Here is a 26018-nt window from a genome sequence, read left to right on the forward strand (position 1 = left end):
AGCTCACGGTCCTCGGGCGCCAGCCTGGCGGGTTCTCTGTGCGCTCGGCGCCTCCCGCCTCCTGGCCCCACTGTCACCATCTCCTCGTCTGTTGTGGTCATGTGGGCTCGCCATCCCTCCACGTGGCTCTTCCAGCCCCCAGTGACCTGTCTTTGTCAAGGGCAGCGGCCAGTATCCTGTTCCTGTCTTGCTCAGGCCGTGCCAGCCTGGCTTCCCTCCTGCCCCTCCCGCCCTCAGCCCGAGGCTACACTCCCTCCTGCTCTGGGTGCCGGTGCCTCCCCCGCCCCACCCCTGCTGCCCACAGGCCTGCTGCCCTCAGCCAGGCCTGCCAGCCTCTCCTCCCAACGCTGTTTCCATCTTCCTGCTAGAGCCCTGCTGCCCTCAGCCAGGCCTGCCAGCCTCTCCTCCCAACGCTGTCTCCATCTTCCTGCTAGAGCCCTGCTGCCCTCAGCCAGGCCTGCCAGCCTCTCCTCCCAACGCTGTCTCCATCTTCCTGCTAGAGCCCTGCTGCCCTCAGCCAGGCCTGCCAGCCTCTCCTCCCAACGCTGTCTCCATCTTCCTGCTAGAGCCCTGCTGCCCTCAGCCAGGCCTGCCAGCCTCTCCTCCCAACGCTGTCTCCATCTTCCTGCTAGAGCCCTGCTGCCCTCAGCCAGGCCTGCCAGCCTCTCCTCCCAACGCTGTCTCCATCTTCGTGCTAGAGCCCCTGCTTGGAGCCACAGGTGCTCCTCCTCGACTTCGCCGGGTCAGGGTTTGCTCTCACGCAGCCCACCCTTCATCTGGTCCCTGTAGGCATCTTTCTGGGGGCACATCCCGTCAGGAACCCCCGCTGGCCCCCTTCCTGTGACTTCCCATCACACCGGGGGAAGGGCGCTCCCTTAGGAAGGAGTTCACAGTCTGCTCCCCTGCCTGTTCCCCTCCATTTTCCCTGTTCGCTGCTCCGGGCGAACCCAGCCCCACCCCAGGGCCCGGGTGTCTGCTGTTCCTCCCGCGGGCGACAGTTCCTCCCCAGGTGCTCCCCGTTCAGCCGTCCCCTAGTCGCTCCCTGGCCTCCCCCTGTGCCGTTCTTGTCTGTGCCCCGTGGGTGAGCACTCGACAGGCCCTGTTTGTTTGTTTGCACGTGTGCTGTCTGTCTCCTGCCCTGGAATGTGAGCTTCTGGAAGCCAGAGGCGGTCCTGGCCACTGGTGTAGCAGGCCACTGGTCCCGGGCCCGGGTTTGGCTCATGGTTGGTTTGGCAGCAGGTAGCAGACCACCTGGCTGCTGTGGCTTCCGACTTCTGGGCCTCCCGTCAGGGCTGGGACCCTCCGGCTCGCCACTCTGCTGTTCCATCGTCACGTGTGGCTCCTTGGCCTTGAGGTGGCTGTTCTGAGGGGAAGCAGGGGGACGGGGTCTCTTTCAGGGGAGCATTTCAGGAGCCCTGCCGCCACCTCGCCGGCAGGGAGGGTATCACGCGGGGCACAGACCGTACTCCCCAGAATCAGGCTCTGCGAGGAGGGGTGAGATGGTGCGGGGGAGGCCAGGGCCTGCCTGGCAGGGGCTTTAGAGTGTGAGCTCCTGTCGTCCGCACCCATCACTTCCTGGCGCAGGTTCCGGCCAGGAGAGAGCCCCACACCCCATAGATGGGCCGACTTTATGGGAAATAGAGGGTGGGGCACTCATCTTTCATCTCAGATTAGACAGACAGACCCACCTGGTGGCGAGCATGGTGGGGGCAAGTGCAGGTGCCCTCGGCAGGGGCGAGCCCCTTCTGCGCAGCGACCCGAGGACACAGTCCCTGGGGTGGGCCGCCTCCCTCCAGACCCTTGTTGCCCACGCCTCCCTCCTCGGGGACGAGCTGGCGTCTCCCCACAGGGTGATGGGAGCAGGAATGCGGCCCCCTTGTCCCCCGTGGGCTTTGCCGTCTCCCGTGGGGGAAGCCTGGATGTGGGGCGACCTTGGGGACGGTGGCCCCGGCCCTGTCCTCGCGCAGCCCCCGAGGCAGCCCCCCTTGTACCTCTGCGAGCCCCCCCGGGGGACCTGCTGACCCTCGCCCCCTTCTTGCTGCCTCTCTCTCGGCTTCTGAGGAGAAGCCCACCCAGGGTCGATTCCAGGACAGTCATGAGAGCCGAGGGGAGCCTCTGGGGACCCTCGTCTGGGATTTGGGAGGAGTCCCCCCCACTGTGTTTCCTGCGGGGAAGGGGCTGGAGGACTGGGTTTCCTCCGCAGCCCCGAGGTGGGCGAGAGCCGGGGGACAGGCCCCTTCAGTTCTTCGGAGAGAGTGTTGTTCACCGCCAGGTGGTCCCAGTACCTTCTCTTTGTTAGTTGATAGCGAAAGAGCATAGCTTTGCTGGAAAAGTGGAGGTGGGCGTGGGAGCTTTGCTGGAAGTCTGGGGTGCAGAAGAGGAGGCCGGCGGAGGGTGTGTGGGCCACCACGGGTAGTGGTGTCTGTTCTGAGAAGTGGGTGAGCCACTGTGGCGGGGGTCTGCACCCAGAGTTGCGGTGTGGAAGTTTCGATGGTGCAGGCTGGAGAACCAGTGTGGGTGGGGCGAGGAGGTGGCCTGCCCGGAGGGAGGTGATGGATTAGGGCAGGTGGAGAGCTTGGGCACGTTTGGGGCTGCGCAGGGTGAAAGGGGGGTGCCTTTGCCTGGACAGAGCTTGCAGGAAGCCAGCTTTGGCGGCGGGAGGGCCGGAGCAGCAGATCTGTTCTGGACACGCAGCTTGGATGCTCAGGCGGTTTTGCTTTTCCACCTCCAGCTCCCCACCGGTGCTCTGGGCCCCTGGCCTGCCAGGCAGCATTTTGCACCTCCCTCTCCAGGCCGACGTTTCACAGGCGGCCCAAACTGAACATTTGGAACCAATCATTTTATTTTCCTAAATTTTCTACCCTTTTTCCTCCCAGTGAATATCACAACACCCTCAGTTGCTAGAAACACTTAATTTACCTTTTTTCCCAAACCTTATGTTCAGGGTTTTAAAATATATGTTAAAAAACTCACCTTTAAATTGTAAAAATTATTCAACATACAGAAATAAAGCAGCAGTATTTGAAGGTTCTATGAGACCATGTATGTCTGATCTCTGGGTCATTTGTGGGGTGTGTAGGAAAGCAGAGTGCACAAGTGGGCTTACTCACTGGGCCTGGATTTGGGGATGATCTGCCGTCACTGTGTTGGCCCCTGTCACTTACTGTCCCCAAGTCAAATGTAGCCACCAGCTCTTAAGAGAACTTGCAAGTTACAAGAGATCTGTTGGTGGGAGACCTGGCCACTACCCATCACCCACAGTACAGAGAAAGGTTTTGCACACCACCCAGTTGTTTTTTGACTTTATAATTTAATGAACCAAAGTAAAGGTAAAATATCTTTTGATTCCCAGGTGCCCAGATTTCCTGAGCCACATCTTCAGTTTGCTGGGATTGTCCCATCCCCTTTCAGTCTGTTCATGGAGTGGTGGGAGGTGTGACCTTGGCGTCCATGTGCTGCACACTGGTGTCCGTGGGGTTCTGCTTTCTGGGTCCGTTTCTGTCCGTGAGGTCGAGGCGTGGAAGCCGGCGAGGCGCGGGCGCTGTGTCCACGCTGGGCAGGCCCTGACGTGGCGCCCCTACCCGAGGACCAGCCGCAGAGCGAGTGGGCCCAGCGGGGCCAGCAGGGCGAGCGGGCCAGGCACAGGGCTCGGGCCGCGGGCTTTGAGCTTGATGCCGGGCAGGGCCCGGCTCTCCGAGGTGTTGCCCTCCGGGGTCGGGGTCGGGGTGGTTGCACTGTCCGTGGGCTCCGTGCAGGTCTGCGCGGGCAGGAGCAGGGCCACCAGCAGCAGCAGCACCGGCGTGGGCGGCGCTGCCATGGCCGTGCTCTTTGGCGCGTCCCCGGTCTGGTCCGGTGGGGCGGTCGCGGCCGGCGCTGGGTGAGTCTGCTCGGCTGAGACCTTCTGGGGGTCCTGTCGGGCGAGGTCTGGGCCGCTTCACCTGGCGAACTCGCGCTGGCTGCTGTTAACGGCGTGCCCCGCGCCGGCTGCGCGCCCTCGCCCTTGCGTTCCGGAACCGCCGTGCGCGCACCGCACTGTGCCCCGCGCGCCCGGCCCTGGGTCAGGGGCTTATCAAGCCGCCCGCGCCAGGCCCCTCCCACCCGCGCCGCCTCCGCCCGTTTCCTCAGAAACCCCGCTTCAGATATTTTAGGGGATACCGGAAAACCTTACCTCCTAAAGTATACACACAGCGTTTTGGTTTTAAAAACCTTGAAATTATACTTTTTCTTAAGTATGCCTGTGATATAACTAAAACATTTTTTGGCTAATGCTTTGGTTTTGCTAATGTATAACATTTACTTCCTGCCCTGGAGTTTAAGGGGTAACTCATTTCTCAAGTAAATCAGGGATCCTTTCGCTTTGGGGAGTTATGGTGGGCCCCACCATCTTTCCAGCTGTAAAACTTCTCTCCCCAAGCAAAGCGTGTTGTGCAACTCTCCAAATACTGCGTACTCCACAAAAACATTTGAATATTTTGGGTGCTCGTCATGTTAGTAGACCAGAGTCTCTGCTGATTGTTAAATGGGAAAAAGAGCAACTTAAAATTGTGTAAGAGAAAAAGAGTAGACGCAGTGGAATGTCCTTTGCCAGACTCGGTCCACTCTAAAGCGAGCATGCGTTGTGTTTATTTTTAGTTTAAATCAGAATTGTTAGTATTCTTTTTCTTACTTAGATTTGGTCTCTACTTGTTGACAACACAAGGGTTTAAATTTTTTTACATTTTTAAAAATTATGGAAATAATACACACCCTTGGAAATAATTATGCAGGCAGTTTAAAATGAAAAGCTGAGGCTTCCTCCCGCATCTCGCTCCCTGCAGGCAACCCTTTCTGCAGGACCACCCAGTCAGTGTCCAGTGGGGGGAAGCCAGTCCCCCAGAACAGAGTTGGGGTGCTGTTACCACAAGGAGGAAGATGGATTCAAGGTAGGCTCAGCTAGCTGTCTGCCACAAGTGTATTTTTTAATGTGTAACTGCATGCTCCATAAACGAGCGTATAAAAAATAGTGAGGGTTCCTTTCTAAGACTGTGCAGGAAACACCCAACATGATCCTGGAGCCCCTGATAGTGCCAGGAAGTATGGAAGTGCAAAAGAATACCAGCCCCCATGGATGGGTGTAGCAGGGGGACAGTGGAGCCAACTGAGGGAGCTGCCAAGGGCCAGAGCTGGAGCCGGTTCAGCAACAGAACACAGTCGTATTGGATCGTGGCCCGAAGTATAAAGCAAACACCCACGGGTCCAAACGGACATAACTAAGTGATTGATAAGGAAACGGGGGAAGAGGGAATCTGCTCTGCGGGAGAATCCACGTGGTTCTGCAGACACTCCGTCCTCGGGGAGGGGAGGGGAGCGTCCCCCCTCCTTGGGTGCAGGGTGTGCACGGCGACCTCCTTCCAGAGGACAGTGGGGAAGGGGGGAGCAGCTGCACAGCGGAGAGACCTGACAGACACACCTGCGCCAGGTGACCAAGGTCAGCGTCCACAGTGCAGGTCACGTGACAGCACGCACCCCGGACGGGACGTGATGAGAAAGGCCCTTCCCCTCTGTGGGCTTCACTGAGGGATGCCCTGAAAAATGTCTGACTGGCCCTCAAAACTGTCAAGGTCATTAAAGGTAAGAGGTCTGAGAGACTGTCAGAGCCCAGAGGAGCTCTGAGGGGACACGATGACTCCATGTCACGTGGGGACCTGGGTGGGGTCCTGGGACAGCAGAAGGACACTAAGGAAAACTGAGCAAGTCTGAATAAACTACGACTTATTAGTTTCCTCGATAATAGTTTATTAATATTGGTTCATTAAGTGTAACAAATACAGCATACTAATGTAAGATGTTAATAATGGGGGAAATGCGGCGGGTATGTGGGAAATCGCTGTGTTGTCATCTTAGCTTTTCTTTAAAATTGTTCTCAAAAATAGTCTTTAAAAAGTGTTTTTTAAAAAAGATAATAATTCTGTAGAAACTCCTTTTGTGTCCTCACCCTCTGCCCTAAGTATCAGCCCAACTTTTTTTTTTTTTCTTTTTGGCTGCGTTGGGTCTTTGTTGCGGCATGGGGGCTTCTCTCTAGTTGAGGGGTGCGAGCTTAGTTGCCCCGCGGCATGTGGGATCTTAGTTCCCCGACCAGGGCTCGAACCCGTATCCCCTGCGTTGGAAGGCGGATTCTTTACCACTGGACCACCAGGGAAGTCCCTCAGCCCGACTTCCGTGGCAACTGTCCGCTTGGTTTTCTCGTAGATTCATCACCTCTGTTTGTTGCCCTGGACCGTGTATCTCGTGGTTTTGCCATTGCAAACTGCGCTCAGCAGGGAAGGGTCAGATCGCCAGCGAGGACTCCTGGGCGAGGCCAGGGTCTTAGTGACGGTGGGTTTCCAGGGACTTCACTTGCAGGCGTCCCTCCGGCAGTGTCTTCGCTGAGTCACACAGGTTTACACATTTTTCAAAAGTGAGACTTTTAGTCAGTTAGGACTGCGGCCAGCCCCTTCCACTGGCTCCCCCCTCCCCCCCTCCCCCCTCCTGCGCTGGGAGGCCTTGGATGGCCTTGGACATCTGTTGCGAATCTGCCCAGAGGAAGCCGCAGTGGGGGTGCGTGTAGTTGGATTTAATGGGACACAGGTGTGTGGGGCTGGTGGCTTCTGTGAGGAGTTAAGGGCGTCCAGGTGCCGTCAGCTTGGATGTTGGAGTCGTTCTGTGCAGCTCGGGGTGTGAAGGACCAGGGCCAGTGGAAGGGGCAGGTGTCCGCTGCACCCAGTGACCTCAGGACCCCAGAAAGGAGAGGACAGATGGGGGCAGTGGAGGCCCAGCTGGGGTCTGGACAGGGACCGCTTGACTGCGGCTTGGAGAGGGCGGGAGCGTGGAGGGTGGGGCAGGAGGGGGAGGTGTTGGAGGACAGGGTCCCGGAGCTGGGAGCTGAAACCCTGTCCTGCTTGCCGGCAGTGGCCTCCAGCAAAGGCGAGGTGTCCGTTTTGCCAAGTGGGACGCTGTGAGGGGCTGGAAGCACAGGAGTGTCGGAGGGACAAGGGGGCTCTGCCTCGCCGGGCGGGCAGCCCGTGGGGCGCAGATGCCACACGCGGCCCTGGCGAGCATCCTGACAGCGGCCCAGGAGCTCTGCTCGGAGCTTCGCCTCCACACACGCTCCCCCGAGAGGCTTTCTGGGGTGACTGCCGGCCGCGAGGGGTCTCGGGTTTGATGACCTTAACACGCAGGCTGCATTTCCCCCAGGGGGACATCCTCCCAAATGAAGGGCACGAATTCCGAGTGTAGGGTCGGCGGGCAGGGTGGAGTGGGAGAAACTCGCCTCCCAGCTCAGGGTGAGGTGCCGGGGCGGGCGATGTCTGTGAGCTTGCTGGGTCACCTCCTGTGTGGTTCTTCTGCTGCCTCAGGTGCATCATTGAGCCTGCGATTTTCAACTTCTGACTGTGTCGTTTGTGTCATTTGTGTTTTTCGAGGAACGTTCGGTTTCATTTTGGCCCTTTGGGTGTGATAACCTAAGGTGGAAGGCCAAGTCTCTCATGCTGGTCACCTCGAGGCTCTCAGAGGACAATTAACCGAATACATTCTAAACGAGAGAACCCCTGAGAGTTAGCCCTAAGGAAACAGGGAAGTATTTTGAACGTTGTGCAGAATAAAGCACCCGAACGTTGTGTTGGTTCTGTGCTCTCTGGTACACCAGCTTTACAGGAACCTGTGTAAGTGGGTGTATTTCAGTAACTGACCACCTTTATGAAGACCCCCTGGGGCCTGTGGGAGGACGCGGGACCGACCAGCCTCGGAAGTGCTGAGACCCTTGCCCTGGCCAGGCTTTCTGGACCTGTCGGGTGCGTTCTCTTTTCACAGTAGGCCCTGTCTAGAAATTTTGGTTGAAATCAGCTTCTTTGCTTTTTCAGTCTGTTTTGCTAGTGATACTGTTGCTTTTGTTCTGTAAAACAGCTGCGGGGGAACATCAACAGTCTGGTGTCCATTCTTTCCTGAGGAGAAAGCTACGTGCCATTTCACGTTTTAAGGTTCTTTACTTCTCAGCTTGCTGACAGAGTTGTTCTTAGATTTTCAGCCGTTGTCAATAGTGTTTCAAGCTTTCAAAGCTGGTTGCTTTTTTTTTTCTTTTTCACAGCAGTATTAATTCCTTTCTTTGTCTTAATTGCAATTGTATCCTGTAAAAACAGGCTTATTAAATTCCTTGGGAGGTTTTTTTTTTATAGGTCCCTTTCTCCACTTGCCTATGATGCCTGCTGAGTTTAAAGCCCTTTTCTGGGGTTTAACAAAGCTCTCTGTGTTCAGGGCGGGTTTTGGGCCTGTTTCATGTTGCAGCCTAGACTAGTATATTAAGCACACATGTAGTCTGTCAGTTAACTCATCATTCTAAGTGTTTTCACGATCATTTCTCTACAGCCATCCTGATGCGTGAACTCGCACAGGCCTGACCGATGCGGGGCCTAGATTAAGTTTCCTGGGTGTGGTCTCCATGGTAACCCCCAGAGAGCACCCGGGAGGCCGTGGACCTTTGGCGTGTTTGCTGACCCCTTTTCTCTTATTCTTCTAATAATGAGTGACTTGGGAATTAGAACAACAAATTAATAAAAAATGAATTTTCCCAGCAACATAAAAAAGTTTAGCCCACTTCCCCTTTACAGACCGGGTTACTGCGTCTGCGGTGGACTTGGGTCCTCCCAGGGGAAGGTGCCCCGAGCCAGGGAGCAGCAGGACGAAGGAATCCCACGTCCCCCGAGAGTGAGCGTGGTGCCGTGGCTCAGTGTAGGGTTGGTGAGGTGTAGAATTGCTGGAATACTACAGTCGTGGAATGGGAGTCAGAAATGTGTTTTCTCTTTATTTCAAATTCTAATAAAAGTAACATTTAGAAATCTAAAAAAATCTCTTTTTCAGGGTCCACAAATATCAGTCATTCAGTTTGTCCCACATGGCAGTTTTGTTTTTCTCTATGAAAAAGTCTTAGCAAAGGTTTAAATAAGAGCCAGAAAAGTAAAGAAGGTTTTATTGAAAATGAATTCTAGGTGCTCATTGGCCCTCCCCCCTCCACTTGTGCTCCCCACAGCGGAGTGGGGCTGGTGGTGGACCACAGGGAGGGCGGGAGGCGGAAGCTGCAGGAAGCACGGGTGTGCAGTGTGACTGCTAATCACAGTGTTCCTACCGGCCAGGCTGCGAAAAGAACAGGAGGACACAGAGGCGTGGAGTTTGGACGAGAGGACGTTAGCGGTCCCTGTTTGCAGCTCCCCCAGCAAACCCGGGCGGTACTGTCCAGCAGAACCTTCTGCAGCGCTGGGGTGGGCTCCGTCCTCACCCCAGCACTGTTTGTGCGGAGGCCACCACGCGGAGAGAATGGCCCAGAGGATCAGTGAGGAGAGCAAGTCACATAACAAAGGAACCTGCCAGGGTAGCAGGAACACAGAGCTACCGCGCAGACGTGAGTGGTGCCGTTCACATACACAGAGCTAACCGCTTAGAAGTTACTGGGGAGGGGACAGCCCCTGTACCACAGCAGAATACTTAGGAGTAAACGGAATAAGCACTGCTCGAAACCTGAGTGGAAAACATTCCACAGATCCTCCAAGTCACAAAAGTAGCCTTGAGCAGACGGAAGGACATACCTTATTCTTGGTTTGGACGTCGCAGTATCACTGAGGTGGCGGTGCTAAGTAAGTTTACAAATTTAATGTGATTCCAATAAAAATACAAACTCCAGAGTCGTTTTTTTCCCTTGGGCTGGACACGTTGATTCTAAAATTGACAGAAAAAGAAGCATGCACGAATACCTAGAAAACTCAGAACAGAAAGGGCTAAGAAAAGGGCATTAACGTGTCCTGTAAAGCCTCTCTAAGAGAGGTAATGTGGTGATGGTGCAGGACAGACACAAATAGAACAGACAGACCAGTGGACCAGAAGCCCAAGAACAGATGGAGATCTAGTGTGTGATTAAGAGTGCTGGGTCGGGATGAACTTCTGAAAAAGTGATTTGGGGACAACTGGACACCATTTTGTAAAAGACAACATTAGATTTATGCCTTAGACCATGTACCAATGGATCCGAGAGCTGAATGTGAAGAGGAAACTATTCGAGTGTAAGAAACATTCGTTAGTATAACCTAAGTGTGGGAAAGGCTGTTAAAAGTATAACTCAGAGTTTAGGGTCCACAAAAGAAACGATGGCGAAACTGATGACATTAAAATACTAGAGCGATGAAAAGCCTCTGCCTGACCAAAACAACAACACTGTCAGTAAGGTCAGATGACAAAAGGTCATTTGTGAGAAAAATCTACACAACATGTCATTAATATTTTAAAATTGTGGGAAGTGAAAGGCCAAAATCCTGTAGGAAAATAGTCAAAAGGCATGAACAGACAAGACACACACACACACACACACACACACACGTGTAAAAATGGCCCTTCAGCTTCACTGAGGTACCGTTTCTCACACATCAGATTAGCAGAAATTCCAAAGCCCTTTTGAAAGCTGTCACAATGTACGTGCTTAGTGGTGGTGAAGGGGCCTCTTCGGCTCCACAGAGAGCGTTGAAGTTCACGGTGGTTGATTCTGAGCTAACCCGCGGTTGGCTTTGAAATGGACCTTATGATGAAAGTGACAACTCTGCCCCTAGATTTCATCGTTGTTAGGTGCTGACCACAGAGTGGGCGTTTGGGAAGCTGTGTGCACGAGCTGCTGGGCCCCCGGGCCCCCTCACGGGCGCCGTCGGTCGCTCCAGGCCGTTTGTCCTTCCCTCATCCCCACACTCGGGAGTCCTGCAGCTTAGCAGCTGCTGCTCTGCTGCCCTTTGCCTTCGCGTGGCTCTGTGTTCGTTGTGGATTTCACACTCTGCTTGGCAGGCAGGCATCCGCCATGGGTGCGCAGATTCGGCGGCAGGGCGGTGCCCTGTCTGTGCAGTGCGGCCCCCTGGCCGTCCACGAGCCGGGTCACCCTAGGGGGCCCGCCCGCTCAGGTGGCCAGTGCGGAGAGCGTTGGTCTGTCTCAGGAACTTGACCTGAAGAAGTCAGACGGAGAGGAGGAGAGGCCCGTCTGCAGGTCAGAACCTCGTCTCGGGCTGGGCTGGAACCTTGCGTCCTGAGCCACAGGCCCGGCCCTCCAGCCGCCGTCTCACCGCAGACCCCCGCTGCTGGCAGTGGACTGCCTTCTCTGCTCCTGGGTTTTGGTTAAAGGCCGACTTGTTTTGATTTAAAAGCTGATTTTGTGTTCCAAGTGTGGACCTAAGAACACACGGCCTTTTCACGCGGTCTGGCGGGGCCCCATGACGCTGAGCTGCACCGGTGCTGCTTCCAGCCCTCCTGTGCCCAGTGGGCGGTGACGGTGCAGAGAGCAGGTCCCGGGCCAAGGCCCCTTCCAGGCCGGGAGCCGCGCCCCTCTCCTTACGGGGGACGTGGGGGGCAGTGTCCGTCCTGCCAGCCGCCCGTGGGGCTGAGGCCTGCTTCTCACTGGGGGTCCAGCGTGGCCCTGGGCAGCTTCCAGCAGTGGGACAGCAGCCTCCTCGCCCCACGCGGTGAGACCATACCAGGGGTCAGCAGTGGGAGAGGGTGACAGGGCCCACCCTGCAGAGACGCCGCACGGACAGCTGCTGGACGTTTGCTCCCTTCCTCCCCCCTGGCACCGGGCAGTCTCAGCCCTCCCCTGTTGGCCACAGCCCAGCCCGGACCCCGGACGATGCATTTGCAGGGGAGAAAGCGGTGATTTGGGTGGATGAGGGGCCTGGCAGGTGTGCATGTGCCCCCTCCGTCCCCCTCGTCCTCCCTGCTGCAGTGCAGGGCAGCCTGACGTCCTTTACAGGCTGCGTGGCACCGCCCGTCAGAAGCTCCCATCCCTGGCGTCTTGCAGCTCTGCGTGCCAGGCCTTGCAGCTTCGTTTCATTTTGGGGACCGTCTGGAGGGGAAGAGGGATGCCTCATCGTGGAGAGGTGCCTCATCCCTGGAGCCACCTCCCCAAGTGGCTCTAAGAATTAAAGGGACGTTTAAAGCAGCACCACTAGCCACACGTGGCTGTTTACATTTAAGTTAAATAGAAACAAAAGTTGGTCGGCTCAGGTGCACTGGCACTGGCCAGGGAGGGGTGGAGTGGGGGCAGCAGGGGACAGCAGGGGACAGCAGGGGGCAGCTGGGGGCAGCAGGGGGCAGCTGGGGGCAGCAGGGGGCAGCAGGCGGCAGCTGGCGGGGGTGAAGGCGCAGAGCCTGGCGCGTAGGTCCCGGGCGCAGTGGCGGGCCTGGCTGCTCAGCCTCCCTCTCCTGTGGGGCGTTGCCCCCGTCACCCACAGGCTTCTTCTCCTGTGAGAATCCTGTGCTTCGCTGTAGAAAATCCAGACCATAGAGACGAGCAGAAGAAAACAAAAGAAGTCATCTTGCCATCCCGAGGAGACCGCAGTGATCTTCTGGGGCGGTGCCTCCTCGCGGGCTCACGTGGGCTCACGGACGGGCGTGCCTTGTACCTGAGACCCGGCTGGTGTGTGCACGGCCGTGGGGCACACGTGGCGCGGCTGCTCTGCTCTCGTGACAGATCAGGGAGCTGAGGGGGACTAAGCGGCTGCCGGGGGCACGGCTCCGGGGCAGAGTCTGGGCCCCGGGCTCACGTGTGTGCCACTGTCTGCACAGCCACGCCTGACCGCGTGTGTGTGCTTCCGAGCACGCTCACTCGTGAGGACGGTGGCGCCGCTGGCCTGTCGAGCGCCGTTTCCGTGTCGTGAGCCGCTCTCTTGGCCGGGTGGGTGGTGTTCCTCCTCGCCCCTCCCTCTGGGTGCTGGTTTGTGCTCCTTCCTCGCACCCTCCTAGCACCTGGCCTCCTGGGACGGGGCCCTCCGGTTGTTGAAGAGTGCGGAGGTGGCCACAGTATTTTAACCCAATCGTGCGCCTTTTGCTTGTTTCCGGGTTTGCTGTTCAGACCAGTGTTTTGCTGTAGCTCTTAGTGTGCTTTCGGCTGTAAGTATAGAAAAGCCGACTCAATCTGAGTTTCAGCACAAATAGTCAGTTTACTCCTGAGGCTTCCCTGAGAGTCCTATAGCAGATCATTCCAGAGCCGCTCGCCAGCCGCACAGTGAGGAGTTTCTCCTTCGAGCTGCGCAGTGCAAACGCGAGGCTCACGGCCCAGCCCGGAGTCAGATGTGAGCGTGTATTTATATCCTCAGCCTTTCTCCAAAAAGCTCAGACGCTTTTCTTTCCAACTCTAGCTTTCTGCTCTATTAGCTAGTGCAGGGAGAAAAGAAGCTCAAATTAGTCAGTTTGCTTTGTATTTATTTTTACTTGGCCTTTTCACTTCCAGATTTTGAGAAGAAAATGTGAGAGTCTTTTCTCTGCATAATTTTCTTCCTTGATGAGAAGGCACTTTGAGCAGTAGACTCTCTGAAAGTGGTGGAATTAACCTCAGGGTGACGTGTGCATTTTCCGTTCAGGAAACAAACTTTAAAATGTCGATCTGTTTACTTTATGAAGTAATTATTAATTCTTTTTTCAGTAAATTGGAAAACAGCACACTTGCATCCCGAGTAGCGCTGGTGTTTTCCACACAGTCCGGCAGGTTTCCAAGACAGAGGGACGTGGGGTGGTTGCTCGTGAGGACCATTTTGTCAAAGAGCCAAATGAGGCGAGAGTGCGTGGGATTTGTTTACTATTTGGTTTTTATTTATTTGTTCTTCAGGAATTGAACTAAATACTTGTCACTGGCAAGAATCTATTTTAATTCAAGTCCTCACCTATAGCACTTTGAGGGGTCACCCTAATCTGTTTAAGCACTCAGCCATCCCTTTGGAAATTCTAACAGTCAAGGAGTTGCTAGCATTTATTGCACCTTTGATATTTCTATTTACAGTTGCTGTCAGGATTCATTTTATTTTGAATAGGTGACAAAATTTTCACCATTGTTAAAAAAAGGTAATAAACAAACACGTTGAATCTCATGGTATGTGTTATGAAAACAGAGATTCCTGTCCTGCTTCACAGAAGCAAGGCACGCGCCTCTGTCCCTCTCTGTCCCGGAGGACACCCGCCGTGCCCTGCTGACACCTCCGCTCTCCGCCTGCTGTCCGCACTCTCGTGTGAGATGAGGGCGCTCCCGTCTCCTCAGGAGCCTTTGTGCTCTCACTCTCCTTCCTCTTCCACCTCATCAGCAGTGACTTTTAAAATGATTTGTGTTTGAACTGTTGTTGAGAAGCATCGCACACGGGAACGTGCACAGGCCATGGATACTCAGCTCAGGGTGTTATCACAGAGCAGACTTCCACCCAGGCCAAGACCCTGAGCGCTGGAAACGGAGCCCTGCCCCCCCGCAGCCTCCCCCGGCCCCCCGCCTCAGGCAGCCCCGCCCCAGGTGGAGCCCCCGGGCCCCCGTGGGTGCGTCTGCCGCGGCTCTGGGCTGTAAGTCTGCTTCCTTGCTTGCTTGTCTTATACAAATGCAATCAAAGCACGCGTTTTTGTGTCTGTTTCCTTCTGTTCAGCCTTATATGCGAGGCTCCCTGTGCTGTTGGAGTTTGTTGCCATGTGTAACATTCCACCGTTTGACCATCATTCTACTGACGATGGATCGTCAGGCATTTGGGGGCAGTTACGAGTAAAACTGCTGTGGCTGTTCTGAGGCCGGTGGACGTCTGACCCGCGGCCCCGGGCGGCTCTCCTGTCCCCGCGCTTCCCGGGCCTGGCTCCTCTCCTGTTCCCGCCTTGTTACACTTTCCCGCTCCGCTAGGCGTGTGTGCCCGGGGAGGTGGTGGAGAGGGGCAGTGCTCCGACACCGCTCGTGGCACACCTTCCCCTTTGCTCTAAAAAACAAAAACCACTTTTTTTTTCCTGTGGAAGTTGTAGAAATTGGCCCATCATTTTCCAGTTCTGTCTTGGGTGTCTTTTCCAGAGTTGCCTGTTTTATTTAGTTTTTCAAAGGCGTAAGCAGGTCATCACTTTACCGTAAGTGAGGCAGGTGCCCAGGAGCCACATGGAGGCTTTGGGCGGCCCGGGACCTGCCGGGACGCCTGCGGGGAGGGGAGCCGCTCTCCCTGGTCATCGTGAGGAGCTGCGCAGCGAGACACGGCCCCCTCGTGGCCCATCTCTCTGGGCGAGGTGGGAGCGAGGAGCAGCCGGCAGGCGTCTGCAGACCTCCCTCTCACCTCCCGGCTGGGGACGGGGGCTTGCGCTAAGAACGGTGACCGGGCAGTGACCGCCAGAACGGGGACACCTGCGGTTCGTAACTCCTGGAAGATGGCATGGGGAGTGGGCGTCCTGGGCAGATGGGGTCAGATCCCAGAGCAAGGCCGAGGGGGTTGCCGGAGGATGAAGGGTGCACGGGAGTCGTGGGGGCCAGAGGGGCCGTGGGAAGGTCGCCGGGGCTGGAGGCCGGGATGTCTGAGTGCCGCACGCCCTTGGACTCTGCGTAGTTTACATCCGTGAAGAGGGAAACCTACTCGCCTCGCTTGAATGCTTCCCAGGGCTATTTGGGGGGACAAGATGTGCAAATAAAATTTAAAAATATTTTATGAGATGTTAATTGTTCACCTTGCTCTCAACTCTTCTTGTTTACTTTTGATGGGCACTGAAAGGAAGTGCTTGGAGAACTTCCTCTCTTAAAACTACCAGGAAATGGCCTGGGACAGTGGAATTTATCTAACGGAGCGTCTGAAACGTGGTCCGTGGGTGACACCTCAGAGGGTCCTGCCTGGAGGTGCCTCTGGACTACTGAGAGTTCTTTAATATTAGCCACTGTTGAAATAACTCCTTACGACTGACACAGTTATATCCCAGTCACCCCTTCCTTGACAAGTGCAAAGGTCAGTTTAGCTTAGCCACTTTATAACTTTCTCAGAGATTTCAAGTTGGAAGTCACAATTGGCTTTTACTTTTGTGAGCTTAATCTTTACTGTTAAGATTAGTCATATATACGTATCACATGTATGAAGATTAATATTTAGTTAAAAATACCTTCAAACACCTGTTAAAGCACCAGAATTCTTTTATAAATTGAGGAAAACCATGTGATCTAACACGGTTAGTGGCATAAAGTTTTCTTTTAATGAATCCCAGGATTAGTAGACATCGCCTGTGTATCAATCAGAGGTTACCACACTCAGTAAAAAATACTGAGCACATTCTTACTAGGCAGTGGCTTGGGCCTGAGAATACCTGGAGGTTTTCTTGGTTCCTGCCCTCAAAGGCTCCGGCCTGTTAGATGGCACACAGATAAAACATGGATCGGAACAGGAGGCAGGCAGGGTTCACCAGGTACGGCAGGTGTTGGAGATCCATGTGGCATGCTTTCCCATGAGACCACAGATCACCCCCAGGATGCGTCTCAGGGGCTTGGAGCGGGGAGGCCTTCCACCCTCGTGGGGCAGAGGGGCCTCTGGGCGGCGGGAGGGCTTCGCAGTTGCCGGGTCTTCACGGAGGAGGTAGTACTTGAGCGGAACATTCTTTTGGGGTTTGATTGTACTGAATCAAATATTAAAACTGTTCAACATCACTTAATTTTTGTAGATTACGAGCATGTCGGGGTTTGTTAACAGGTGGTTTCCGTCCTCACCTGGTCATCCTCGTCCCCCACTCCGTCCGCAGTGCGTGAACCCTGCGGAGTCCTCTGCCTGGATTGTCGTGTTCACTCCCTGTGCAGCCCCGGGAGGTGGGCATCCAGGAGGGAAAGCCTGGAGCCTCTAGGCCTGGGGAGCTAGATTTTCCAGCAGGCACGACGCCAGCTCTGTTCCTAACCCGGCACGCGGGGCACACCGATCTGCACGGAGGCCCTGTGCTGGCTCGCTGGGGAGAGGGTCCAGCCACAGCAAAGCAGGATCTTGGGGAGGTTTGCTTCTTCCAGCTCCCAGGTCGCTTACCCAGCTGTGCAGGCTCGGGAGAAAAGTAAAGTGACCGGCCATCTGGTGACAAACAACATTTTGAACTGAGTTCCATTTCTTCATCCCAGAAATGCAAAAATACATGTTTTTGGATATTCGATCTCATGTGTTGGTGCTCAGGGGGAGGGCACCCGCTCTCGTCCTCTGGCCGGTCACAGAGTGAGTGACAGGTGGGCCCGTTATCGAGTGTGAAAACGGAGTAGCAGCGGTGCCCTCGCTGGAGCTCACGGTTGGGCAGTGGGCGTTCCCACGTGTGCGTTTTCTGAGTTCCGTTGTTATGAGGGTGCTGACTTGCTGTGCCTGCGCGCCTTTGACTTCAGCACGACCCCCCTTCTCCTGAAGCCTTGGGTTTTGAACTTCACATGTTTAAGAGTTGAGACATCTTTCTTTTTTTGTGTCAGTTAAACCCAAGGATTCTTGCAGAAGTCATCAGCTTTGTCTGGTAGGTGAAGACAGTTCATTTGCTCTGAAACTCCAGTGTTGGTCTGCAGTGCTGTTGTGTAACACATATGTCTTGGGGCTGAGCCCAGAGCCGTGGCCTTGTCTGGGGTGTCTAGTGCCTCACCTGAACTCCAGGGCAAGGGCATCCCCTGACCTAAGTATTAGGGATGCAGACTTATCCATTAAGGGAATTTATTTTGTCATTTTCTGCAAAGCCAAAAGCTGAGGAGATAGGTATCTGTTAACTAAATGACTTGTCCATTGTCACCTCTTTATGTGAGGACCCGTGCTCTGCATTTTTACTGTGGAGACTCAGCCCTTTTGCGTGAGGGTGGCTACTGGGGGGAGAGATGCTGGTGAGGGTGTCCCCAGGATGAGGCTTCTCCCAGTTCAGCACAGGAACAGCTGCTTGTTTGAGCCAGTTTTGTCATATAAACAGGGTCAGACTGAGACTTGGCCTTGTCCGAGGGCGGGGGCTGGCGGGACCGGTGTCTGTGCTCTCACTCAGCCACTGTCCCTTTGCCTCAGCTGCTGTCTTTGAAGAACACTTCTTGGATTTCTGAGTTTCTTTTACGTAAGATTTTATATTTTATTCAAAAACAAAATGTGCTCATTGTGGACTCTGTGTACTTTGCAGAGATGCAAAACTAGGAAGAAGGAGACGCATTAATCCCATTGCCCAACAGCAGCTGTTGCTACTAACATTTGTCTGTGTCCTTTGAGCTTCTTTCGTATGTGTTTTATTTTTTCCCTAAACACAGTTGATAGGCTGTTGCTCCTCTACGTATGTCTGCGGGCCTCTTAGATCACTGGAGCAAGATGTGGTACAAATTAACAGCAACAACTGGAGAAGTGGTTTATATTTTCGTTTTCAGGGTATAACAACATTTAGTAAGGACTTTACTGAAGATGTTTTCTGTCCCTGCTCTTTTGATCCCACGTGGAATGGACAGCATTATGCTTCTGGGATTTCTTCCTCTAAGGACGGGGGCACAGCAGAGAGGACGCGGCCTCGATGCAGCGCTGCTCCTGGCCACGTTCTTCTCCCAGGACGCTTTGCCCGCTGCCCTTTTGAGTTTCCAGGGAGGTCGTCTCCAAGCGCCGTGGCGTCTCCCCGCCACAGCTGCTCTCCCTCCGGGCCGGCGTGTCGGGCGTGTGAAAGTGTGTGTGGCGGGGACACGCAGGAGAAATGCAGAAGGAGGCAACTGAACAGCGCTTGTCAGCACCGACTTCTGTGCTGTGTGTGGCTCTTCCATCGTAGACATGGGGATTTGTGTTATGCATGTGGCATTTCCGTGATATGCACGGGACTTCTGCTGCATACATGGGATTTCTGAGATATATGTACATACTTACCATATACGTGCGATGCGTATGTGGAGGTTCTCTGTGAAATCCTGGTTTAGTCTCTGCACCATTCTGTCATATACCTTCGTCATTACACCATGGACGTGTTAGTACAGAGGTACCTCCCTCTTCTTAGGACTGACACATTTTATCTTTTTGCTTTCACGGTAAAAAATAGTTTTAAAAGCATTCAATTTTATGTAACTAATATAGTGCTCATAACTACTTCACTTGTTACAAGGAGAGCTTATTATTCTGTCCTACAGATGCACTGCAGTTGTTTAATACACGCTGATGGATAAGGGTGTCCTTTCAGTTTAACTGTTTAAAAAAAAACCTGAAGTGATATCTGCACGTGGTATAAGAGTGTACTCAATTTATAAAAGAACTCTGGTGCTTTAACAGGTGTTTAAAGGTATTTTTAACTAAATATTAATCTTCTTACATGCAGCGCAGCCTTTGAGCGAGAATGAAGTTACACGTTCCCTCTTCCTCTGTGCTCTCCCCAGAGGTGAACAGTTGATGGTGTGTGTCTTCTCCCTCTACTTTCATGTCCTTCTCATCTTTACCCCTGTCACTTTGTCTCGCGTCTGTTCACGTGGGGAGCCAGCAAGCAGTGCCTCTCTAGTTCTTGGCTTTTATGGGTTATATTTTTAGATTTATATTGACAAAACTTAAAACATTTGTAGTCTGTTTCTCACCTGTCATTAGGCTTTCTGTGCTTTTTCTACAGCTTTAGTCCAGAAATGTTAACGTAAGGAAAGCAAAGTATATAGTATTGTGATAATATAAATATATTTTACTGCAGAGCCAAATAGCTTGACTGGAGAAGGCAGAAAACGTAATTCTGCATCACAAAGCTGTTGCCCAGGAAAGAGGATGTGCAGACGGAGCCTCCTGATTTCTTTTCGGGCTGTGGTGCTGCCTCTGGCTGCCTTCAGCTGCTGTGGTTTCTCACATCCCATGATGTTCGTTTCTTAAATTCCGTTTTTGTTTTGCTGGAGCACCTCCTTAATCCACTTCTTTTAAAAAAAAAATAGATCTTTATTGGAGTATAATTGCTGCACAATACCGTGTTAGTTTCTGTTGCACAACAAAGCGAATCAGCCATATGCACACACATGTCCCCACATCCCCTCCCTCGTGAGCCTCCCTCCCACCCTCCCTATCCCACCCCTCTGGGTCATCGCAAAGCAGCGAGCCGATCTCCCTGTGCTATGCGGCTGCTTCCCACCAGCCGACTATTTTACGTTTGGTAGTGTATGTATGTCAGAGCTACTCTCTCACTTCACCCCAGCTTAATCCACTTCTTTATGGAACGCATGGCTGAGAGACTTCTTGGGTTGCTGCATGCAGTGTTCAAACATGTGGTATATTTGTTCCCATACTTGATTGGTAATTTGGCTGGGTCTAGAATTCTCGGTTTATACAGTTTTCCCTTGGAACTCAGAAAGTATGCTCTAGTGTTTTCCAGAGTCTGGTGTTGCTGGTGAGAAGTCAGATGGCAGCTCGATGCTCGTTCTTTTGCAGGTAGATCTCTCCTGCTCTCTCCTTCTCTCCCTGCCCGTGGCCTCCAGTGCTGATTATTTGACTCAGAATTGCTCTTTGCCCTGATCCACTTCTCTTCCAGGTCCAAGTGACCATACTTGGACCACCCCCCACCCCCGCCGCCTTGGAAACCTCAGACTGTCTTTGGAGAGTATTGTCAAGCTGTGGCCCGGGGGTCATACTCCTGCCCTTGGCTCCTTGCTCTTGGGAAGCCCTGCGCTGCTGTCTTGCAACAGCTCCTTCCACTCCAGCGAGTCAGCCTGGGTCCATCTACTTTCTGCCGTGAGCGACCGTCCCAGCTTCCTGGGCTGCGAGCCCCCTTTGTCATTTTTCAGCACTATTACGGCTCCTTCACGGCCAGAAAGTACCTCTTCTGACCTTTCAACAGGGCCTTGGGAAGAAAGGAAGGAAGATGTGGACTTTGTCACTATTTACAATGAAAAGTCTTTAGATCACCGTTAGTGGCAAGGTTCTGTACCTTTGAACATCTTGAACGGGGGGGTTTTTTCTTTCCCCTGGAAAAATTGCTCAACATTATCAAAGAATTGGGAAGAAATTAAATGAGCCAGTTCCAGTAAATTTGTCAGCAGCATATATAAATCTTTTAAGAAACGTGTTGTACTTTCACTTGTCATTTTGTATTATGTAAGAGTGCCCCATAAACTTAAAAATAGCTGGGTAAAAAAAAAAAAAAAAATAGCTGGGTAATTTTGTTACACTTACCTTGATAGTGTGTTGCAAGTTAGTTAAATTTCGTATACTGGGAGTCAGCACATTGCCAGTAAATGAAACATCTCTACCTCATTGTACCCCTACAATTCGGAGGGGTTCTATGCATGTGTTTTGCAGTAAAGTTGGAGTTGATTTATGATACTGGTAAGTTTAGTTTTTGAAAAATTATCGTTCCAAAAAGCTGACAAAATTTTCATCCCTGTGTATACAAACAACCCATATTAAACTAATGTGAAATGATAAAAGAAAGCTAAAGTCATAACGATAAAAATAACAATAGTAGCCATTGAAATCCATAGTAAATTAAAGCTATCGTCGAAAAAGAAGTGTTCTTTCTGAACGTGGGGCGCGTGGCCCTCTGTGGGCGCCTGTGCTGGGTGTGGGGACCGCACTTCTGTCTGCAAACTCAGGGACACCCCAGGTGTGGGTTAGGATTTACAAATTTGAGTGCTCCTTAATGATTCACTTTATAGGTTACCATCAACTAGTACTGAAAAAAGAGAGGCTCTGATGTTTTGTTGGTTCAGTGCCAAAGAGAGGACCGGGTTTGGGTTCAGGCACAGCCAGTGGTTAGATCCTCGCCCGAAACGGGATGCAGGCCGGGGCTCTTTGGGCGTCTGACTGAAGCCCTGTCCGTTTTCACGGGGAAGATGCACCTGGACACACAGGCACACCGTTTTGTGTCTGATTTCACTCTTGCCACGGACTTGGGGAACCCTCTGCACCCCTGCTCTAGGAACAGGCGCCCAGCGGAGGCCGTGCCACGTGTGGAAAACAGAGGACAGGGGCTGCATGGCCGGCTGCCTGTCCCCCCGCCTCACCCTGTGGCTCTTCTCACAACTTCCTGACGGACGCGCTGGGATCTTCCGAGGACGCCGAGCCCTGTCGCCCTTCCTCCTCCCCAGGGGAGAAAGCGGGGGGCGGGGGCTTTTATGTGCTTGGTCTTTATTTTCATGATTGGCAGAAATACTGTTTTTCATCCTCTCAGCTTCTTTATTTCTTCTCTCCTTGTTTTCAGTTCTCTTCCACAGTGGAGTTCATCACACTAATGGACGTTGAGGGAAATGCCAGTTTGGGTTACTGAGGAGTCCGTGTGAAAGCGCTCTTTAGTAGAAATGTCACTGGCGATGTGGAATATTGATTTATTTTCAAAATTCAGCCAACCGCCCTTTCTTGGTATGGACACGTCCAACTTGGTTGTGATGTGCTCTTTTCCATACGTGCGTGGGTTTGAATTTGCTTGTATTTTGGTTACGGTTTTTGTGTCTCTGTTTGTAAGAGAAGTTGGCAGTAGTTTTTAATTCCTGCAGTGTCCTTGATGGGTTTCCAGGCAAGGTCACAGCGGCTGTGAGGAGAGTCAGGAAGCGTGGCCTCCTTTCCCTCCTCTGAGGGTCTGTGAGGTTCACGGCCGCCTGTTCCCACCTTTCTTCTTTCCCGCTACTCTCCGCGACCCCCTCCTCCTCCTTCTGAGATGGACCCTCGTGTGGCGCTGCTGGCAGAGGCCCGAGGTGCCGTTCGAGACGTCTTGGCTTTTCTCACCGTGGAAGGGGATCTGCCCCCTCCCCTCCCACTGGCGGGGGTCTTACCATCCCTCCCGGGCCCCGGGCCTCCTGCTCTCTGGGGGCTAAGTTTATAATAGTTACTTTCATTTTATTTGCCCGGGGAGGCTGGTCTCCCCACCAAGGGAGCTTCTTTCCTTCTAGGGACCTGCCCTTTTCTCCTCTCTGTTCCCTAACCAAAGGGCATTTTCTGGTTAAAAACTTATATTTAGTTCATCTTATGTAAGAGCAAGGAGACAGATTTGAGAACTTTCTATCAGAAATGATTAAAGGCTTTTTCCTATTTAGGCAGCTCATCTCCTTGCAATGGATAATAGAATATATTAATTTTCAGTATTTGATAAATAACCTGACCGAATACTTTTAAAATTATAACATTACTTAAGAAATACAGAGATCACATTTGTTTGGATTTTAGTTAAGAGCTTCTGAGAACGTGTTAGTTTGACATGAACCTGATCGAAGTGTGGCTGGTGGATGTCCCAAGTTTATGTAACGCAGGGATGTGACGGTAGAAGCTGGCGCTGTTGTCACCCAGGGACACGAGTCCCTAGGGAAGTTTCCGCGTTATTGGTATTTTTAGACCTTGAAGTGTATGGTCGGTCTCAGCTCTCCCCGGCCCCGGGCCGCTGCCCCTAACATCTCTCCTCACCTGCTCTGGCCTGTGTGGGTCTCGGGTCCTTGTTCTTTCGGTTACGGGAAGCCTCCTGAGTGTTCCTTTGCATTTAATTCTTCCTTTCACTCTCCTCTGTGTACTGGGCTCGTGCATTTCAGTCTGGAGGGTTTTTCGTTTTCTCCAGCTGTTCTCTTCATGATCCAGTCCAGGTTTCTGGGGGGAGGTGGGCGGGGCCGTCTTGGTGGGTTTCCTGGCATCTGCGGGCAGCGGCTGCGGCCCTGGGGCGGGCGGGCATCCTCTGGGCCAGGCCCCCCTCGTCCGCTGCTCTGGGTCCCCCTCACGTTTCTCTTGGTCATGTGCTTTGTCGGCTGGGATGGGGGCGTCTAGGCCGGCATGCCTTTGGGCTCCCCTTGGCAAAGACCCCTCTTCTGCTCACCCACTGGCCTTGCTGGTTTGTCCTGAAGGGAACAGGAGCCGAGGACAGGGAGGGCTCAGAGCGCCTGTCTCTCCCCACCTGCCGCACCTGCCGTCCTGGAGACTCAGGCAGTCCCCGCTGTGCCCGGGACTGAATCGCTCCTTTTCTGTGCTGGGTGATGCCGGTGCTGCCTTCATTGTGTGTCTGCATCGTCCTGGGCCTGAGCGCGGGAGAGGCAGGGGGAGGCTGTGCTCTGGGCCCTGCGGTGACAGCGCCCTGCTCGCCCGCTCTGTTCCCGCCTCTGTCTCTGTTCCTCTCTCCCCTTCTCTCTGTGACTCTCTGTCCCTCTCTCTGTGTGTCTCTCTGTGTTTCTCCCTCTCTCTTTGTCTGTCTCTGTCTCTCTCCTCCCCACTCCATCCCTGCTTTCTTCCTGTGGAGACGCAGGGCTCATTCCTACTGGTGGGAACATTGGGTTTCTCTAAAAACCATCATAAAACAATAAAATATATAGAGATAGGGAGAAGTCTCCCACCTATTTAATAAATTGTTTTAATGTTTGCAACACGCTTTAATTTCCCATGAAGTATTTGTTGAAAGTTTGAAAAAATAACATTTCCTTCAGGTCATAAAAATATTTCCAGTAATGTTACCAATTCACTTCAAAAAATAGGAAGAGGGGTTTTAAAATTCAGAACAAAGTAGTCTTTTTTATTTTATTTATTTATTTATTTATTTAACATCTTTATTGGATTATAATTGCTTTACAATGGTGTGTTAGTTTCTGCTGTATAACAAAGTGAATCAGCTCTACATATACATATATCCCCACATCCCCTCCCTCTTGCGTCTCCCTCCCTCCCTCCCCATCCCACCCCTCTAGGTGGACACAAAGCACGCAGCTGATCTCCCAAAGTAGTCTCTTTTAGAAACAGCTTTTTTTGAGGTGCAGTTGACACGTGCCCAGACCCTGTACCCTGTACCCTGTAACGTGTACAAATGGATGAGTCTCGAGACCCTGTGGGAGCGCCGCCCTGTGAAGGTCATGAACACGACCCCACCTGCCCACTTCCTGCCACAGTGGATCCTTTGCACCTTCTGGAGTTGACGTGGATGGGTCAGGCAGCTCGTCCCTTTTTGGTCTGGCTTGTTTCACTCGGCGTGATGACTCAGAGACCCAGCCACATTGTTGCAGTGCTTCATTCCAAAGGAATCTTGCTTACGAGAGAAAGTACGTTATTCTTATTTGCTCAGAACCTGGAATGTATTTAATTCACTAAGTAGAACAAATGACAAAGTCCATTTTGGTTGGTCTGTTAAGCCCAAAATGCAGGGGAAATAAAAGGTTGGTAAACTGAGGCCCTATTGGGAGGTACCAAGGTCATGTGAGAAACATGCGTTTGGTTGAGCCTTCAGGACGAGGTGGATCCAGTGTTCTCGACCTGGACCCAGTCCCATTGACTCAGACCAAAGTGGGCCCTGCGTGGGAGCAGTGACAAGTGTGGTTCTCGGATGTCATGGAACAAAATGTGCCGTGTGGAGCATTTCCTAAATGGACTTTATTTATTTAGGCTGCGCTGCGTGGCTTGCAGGATCTTAGTTCCCCAACCAGGATGTGAACCAGGGCCCTGGCAGTGAACGCACTGGCCCGCCAGGGAATTCCAAATGGAGTTTAAATCATACAAAAAAGATTAAATCAGGGGCTTCCCTGGTGGCGCCATGGTTAAGAATCCGCCTTGCCAATGCAGGCGACGCGGGTTCGAGCCCTGGTCCAGAAAGATCCCACATGCTATGGAGCACCTAAGCCCATGCGTCACAACTACTGAGCCTGCGAGCCACAACTACTGAAGCCCGCACGCCTAGAGCCTGTGCTCCGCAGCAAGAGAAGCCACCGCAGTGAGACGCCCGCGCACCGCAACGAAGACCAAACGCAGCCAAAAATAAATAAATACATTTTAAAAAAAGATTAAATCAAACCAAGACCTCTGGACTAGACTACCATTTCCTTGGGCATTTCCTTCTTCATAGAAGTATCAGAGGAACTGAGTGCTCCCCCCCCCCCCCATTTATCAAGCCCTGACTGCGTGATATTTGTCCAATGGCGGTTCCCCTTCCTTGGGATTTGTACCGATTATTTGAACGTTCTTGTATTTAAGTGTTCATTGCAGTTTTACCACGTGAAGCTTTCACTTCTCTCCATAGTAGTTCACATACTAGAATTGACTTTCTTCTTATGAAATCTCAGCCAGGAAAGGTTTTGTCTCTGTTGAAGCTGAAATATCAATGACCACAGTTAATGTACTTCAGAGGTTTTAATAGTTCAGAACAATTGAAAAACACCTATCTTCTAAAATGTCCTGTCTTCCTTTGACTTTCTCACACTGGTTACTGAAAAGCCTCTCTGCCCCTTTGAAGGAACCGGGGTCCTGGGAGTCACTCCGGCTTCGTTTCGTTCCTCCACCCGTAGGCCTCATTCCCAAGGCCTGTCCATGGCACCTGTGAGATGAGATACCTCTGATGTTTTCCATCTCTGTAATCCC

At 52.8% G+C, this 26018-nt stretch overlaps 1 protein-coding gene across 10 annotated transcripts in view; it reads left to right on the forward strand.

Moving 5' to 3' along the window:
- ADARB1 (adenosine deaminase RNA specific B1) overlaps window positions 1–26018 on the forward strand; it is a 117860-nt gene that overhangs the window by 20596 nt on the left and 71246 nt on the right. The window contains exon 1 of one of the 10 annotated variants that reach the window (XM_082459912.1): window positions 4130–4922. The exons of the other annotated variants lie outside the window; for them this stretch is intronic. The gene's annotated coding sequence lies outside the window, so the exon portion shown is untranslated. Of the gene's footprint in view, window positions 1–4129; window positions 4923–26018 lie in introns of those variants that run through there. 10 annotated transcript variants of the gene reach the window in all.

The sequence above is a fragment of the Balaenoptera physalus genome, assembly GCF_965194825.1.
Source record: "Balaenoptera physalus genome assembly, chromosome: 4".
In the NCBI taxonomy this organism is placed as follows: Eukaryota; Metazoa; Chordata; class Mammalia; order Artiodactyla; family Balaenopteridae; genus Balaenoptera; species Balaenoptera physalus.